Source organism: Propithecus coquereli, unplaced genomic scaffold (genome assembly GCF_000956105.1).
Source record: "Propithecus coquereli isolate 6110/MARCELLA unplaced genomic scaffold, Pcoq_1.0 Scaffold136, whole genome shotgun sequence".
Classification (NCBI taxonomy): domain Eukaryota; kingdom Metazoa; phylum Chordata; class Mammalia; order Primates; family Indriidae; genus Propithecus; species Propithecus coquereli.
Genome location: NW_012137858.1, coordinates 2,076,900 through 2,081,780, shown reverse-complemented (window position 1 = coordinate 2,081,780; position 4,881 = coordinate 2,076,900). Strand labels below are relative to the sequence as shown.

Sequence of the window (4,881 nt, the reverse complement as noted above, 5' to 3'; positions counted from 1 at the left end):
CTTTGAAAGGAAATTATAAGAAGATCTAACTATCAAATCCCACCTCTTCCCTAAAACATCCTCTTAGGCTGGTTGTAAGTGAGCTCAAAGAGCAACCACAGTACGGCCACAGGTTTGAATCCCCTGTAACATATAGAACATATGCGATTCACAAGCCAGTAAAAGAGCTGTGGGAAAATATCCTCTTAGTTTGTCTCTTATATGCCACACAAGTGCTAAGAGAACAATAACAACTAACATTTTCATTGAAAAACTATTACTTCCTTGGGATTGTACTAAGTACTTTGTGTGCATTATCTCAGTTAAGCCTTGCAACAATTTTATGAAGTAGGTATTAAGTAGCCAAATCAAGGATACATAGATGTCCAGAAGTGGGGCAGAGATCACAGCTCATGTGCTTAACCGCTGCATTAAAATGCCTTCTGTCATGGGATGTGAATGGATATTGTGATGGATGAGATAGACACTCTGTCTGTACAAATACTGGCATTTAGCAGTGGAGATAAGACATGCATGCATTTACAAACAAAAATCAAGTTGAGATCATTTTCACATGGAGTGTAGTCCAACAGCAGAAGTGAAGGTAGTGAGAATGGAAAGGAAGGAACAGATATAGGAAGGGGCAATGCAAATAAAGTCAGCAACCTAGGTAAGTCCACGGTGAGGAAAGGTCAAAGATCTTTTACAGTGTCATCCCAAATTTCTGGGGAAAACACTCTACCGTCAAGTAAAGTGAAGAGAACGTGTTGTTTGGTGGAAAGATCTTCTGAACATGTTGAATTTGAGGTGCTGAGGGCAAATTTTCATGATTTAGAGCTGGGAATATGAATTTAGAAGTAATCCCCTAAGAGTGGAAAAGAGAGATGAAGCCTTGGGTAGCTAGCAGGTAAGAGAAACAAGGAAGGGAATTACAGGAAAAGAAATGAATCTGCTGAAGACAGACCCTTCAGGAACACTTACGAGGAGTGTGGGTGTGTGTGTGTGGGCAGCGCAAATTGGGGATAAGGAATTAAATGTTCACAAGAATCTATCCCTTTTCCATCACACTGTATTCATAATTTCTGAAAGCATAAATATGATCCACATCACTGATACATTGTCTTTCTATAAGTCTGTACACCATTCTTCAGAGCCCAGTAGGATGTGAAGGCAGTCCAAAGTACACAGCTAAATATTCTCCATTTTTAATCCATTTAAGTGTAACACATTGCCTAGTTAAGCCATTCATCACTATTTGCTGACATGCATAGACAGTTCATTGTCTTACATGCATTTACTACATAAAACACTAAGAGAAATTAAATTATGTTGGAACGAGGTGATGTCTAGCACAACTGGAAGAGAAAGAAAGGTTCGCCACATTATTATCCCAATGTGAGTGTCCTGATCCTAATTGTTCTTACAAAGCAAATAGTTTGCTTTGAAGTGTCTAATTGATGAATATAATTAAAGTTCCTTGTGAAGGGAACAAAGACCTCTTCAGAAACTAAGAATGTGAGTGTTAAGCCACTGTTTTTCGATATAGCTGTATCTTGTTACATAACAGTATTTACAGCATCGCCAGTGGGATATTATTTGTAAGAAGAGCAAAAATGATTCTTGAAAACATGGGTCTCATTAAGAGGAAAAAAGTTAATTCCTTCTCCATCACATATTTACACTGTTTATTAAAAGATAGACTTTTTCGCATTGGGGAAAAAATAAACAACAGATTCTACAAAATATTATTAGATGTCCATAGAGATAGTGAAGCTTTTTTTGTCAGGATGAGACAAAAACCACCAAAGATAGGGACATCCAAGGATCACCTACCACTCATCATGTGCAAGGTAGCTGCCTTCCACCCAGTTTGCTCAAGCAGAAAATGAACAGCTGCCAATGGTAATCAGAGAGATAGAAAACGCTGCTTCCAGGAATGAAAGTCTCTTTTTTCATTTTTTTAAGGTTAAAACAATATTCTACATACCTTTCCTGAAATAGCAAGAGGGCCAGACTTGATAAGATCACAGTTGTGGAACTGAGCAGTTGCTCCTTGATGTGTTTACAGAATTTTACAGTGATATAACCAACAGCTGCTCAAAAGTAGCCTCAAAACCAACAAACATCCTGTTTTCAATCTTTCGTGAATTATTTTGAAGATTCAAAGAAAATTGTCTGAAATCGAATTTTACCAAGATAAACTTTACATCTTGACTATTTGAAGGATTTTGAACTATAACAATTTACCATTCCATCATTAGAAAATTTTAAAGTATTTTTGTCCCCCACAAAACTAAAGCTCCTCTGAAAAAGAGACCTGTGTCAATAATTCAACTTCTGTCGATCTCTCAGTAATCAATGGGCGCAATCAAAGATACAGATATTGCTTCAGAAATAATTTAAAATATGAAGGTTCAAACTGTTAGTATGAAAACCTCAAATGAAATGAAGTGTATCCTGAGTTAATATTCATTGACTATTCAAAGATGTAGCCCTGTCCCTTACTAGGGTCTTCTGCCTGCATGGAAAGGTTGTTAAAGTGGAGATGCAAAAGAGGCAAAGAGTTAGGGCAAATGTCTTAGGAGAAGGCGGGATGCTCCACTGATATGAAATAATGAAGTTTAATTTGTGACTGGTTATTGATACTGGAGGTAATTCCAAAATACCTTAAGTGACATGATTATGCTGTGGAAGAAAACAATTCTTCAATGTCCAAGACTTGGTATGTTTGTGAAAAATTGTCCTTATTATAACCATATATTCTAAATGTTTACAGTTAAAAAAGCATTGTTTTCACGATCTTTAGAATCTGATATGTGAGGCAGTATGCAGGATTCGTGACTTGAAGGTTCTGCATCAAACTCAGCAATAAATAACCTGTGATTCAACTACAATTCAAGCCAAACCTTTGTGGCTTTTTGACATCATGAAGCAATAAGCAGTGAGAGATCAAAGGGTATAAAATTGAGTGTGATCAAAGGTTGATGCTTTTTCTTTTATAAGATACAGCAGCTAGTACTGATGAAATAACTAAAAAAAAAAAAAAAAGCCTTTCTGTCACAAAAAAACAGATCAGTAATTTGTTACAGAAAAATTTACAATAGGAAAATGCAAGCAGGTAAATGTACCCTAAATATACCTTGAAGAATAGCTCAAACGAGACTCAAGTGGATAAAGGACTTCCCAGGGTATACTCAGTGGTGCTTGTCAAACACTATCCAACAACCCCAGCTAAAGTTTGTGATCATTATGGTAGTGTTCATTTGTTGCAATAAGTCAGTAATTTTGAAGAAGAATTCTATAGAGTTCATTGTACTGCTTAACATTAAATACAGTTGTGTGAGATTATTTCCCGGGCTTTTAAAAATTATACACACCATTTTTTGGAGAAAGCTTTACAATGAATAATGGCCCACTATATCATGAAAAGTTGACTTAATATTTGATTACACACAGTATATGTGATGATGTCTATAACATTGGGCATGAGGCTATTGGTCAAAAATATAATCTCCATAATAATAGCAATTAAAGGAACAATTAGATTTGATATGTCTCATTTCAATTTATAGTACCCATTCTAGAAATATAATCTGTCATAATCTGTCAAAACTGCCAGGACTGTCTGTAGTACTTCAGTGGGACTTTACAGCTAATGTCATCACCACCCACCACCCATCTGCATAATTCATTTCACTTTATAGAGAATATTTATATCTATTATCTTGCTTCATGTTCAAAATGGTCCTATAAAGTGGTTGTAGCAGAGATTATGAACTGAATTCCACTTATGCAGAAAATGAGGTAACAATGCATTTGTGGCAAAATTTGGACTAGAATTCAAATCACTCGGCTCCAAACTAAGGCATGCTCCTCCAAGAGCAGCCCTATATTAAACTGTTGACAAGGTCAGGCTGTCACTGAATATACCTCTAGGGTGAGGTGCATTCTTACCCCTGTTTGTTAAAATCTAACTAACAGCAAAAGTAGAATGGAGGAGTTTTGACAGGAAAACTACTTTTCCTTCCAGACACAGATAGTCCTCTTTTTGCGAAACCTGCTGCAATGGTCAGCAAAGTGTTTATAGCATCCGTAATGTCCAAATAATTTTGATTTATCTATACTGACAGCAATGCTATCTGTTTATCTTCCCACTAGATAGTGTGTTGCTCAAAGGAAGAAACTTATATTTTCCCCTCTGTTTAGTGTCAGGCACACTGAAGTTGCTCAGTAAAATTTGTGGAAAGAAAAGAGGGGCGGGGAGGGTAGAACTTCTGGAACTTCCTTTGAAAACCACTCTGTTGATTGAGTCAGTGACAGAAAATAGTTGAGGAGGAACAACAATAAAAATGTTTGAAGTCATCACAACAATTGTGAAAAAAAGTAAGAGATTGACTTAATCTGACCACTTGATTTAAAAATTACCAGTAATTAGCCTGCATTAAAGAGATCAACTTTTTAATACAACTGAGTAGCAAATTGGGTAACTTGTTCAAAGTTGTACCCAAACTGATCTATTATTGAAAGCAATAAATTATGTAAGAACTAGGTGGTGTTTTGTAGGATGTTAAGGACAAAATGTTATTACTGGCACTTGTATCAAATAAAATTGCTTTCTTTGACATGCTAACTCAAACTAGGAAAATGAATTTGTTAAAATCCTTCATAACCTTATATAAAGTCTGCAACCTGCTAAATGTAAAACTCTGCTTATAAACATTGTCAGGGTAAAATTTCACCTTAAAACAGAGTAATTGCTTCTATTTCCTGTGATGTTTACATAGCAGTTCCTGCAGAATTACTCCAAGAAAGAATAGAAAAGAAAATCAATAGCAACAGGGCACTATGAAATCACCTTTGAGGTAGGAATGGAACCAGGAGATTTTGACCATAAAAGTACGA

General features: G+C 35.9%; 1 protein-coding gene across 1 annotated transcript in view; it reads right to left on the bottom strand.

Moving 5' to 3' along the window:
• Positions 1–4,881, bottom strand: part of NRXN1 (neurexin 1) — a 1,407,118-nt gene that overhangs the window by 322,871 nt on the left and 1,079,366 nt on the right.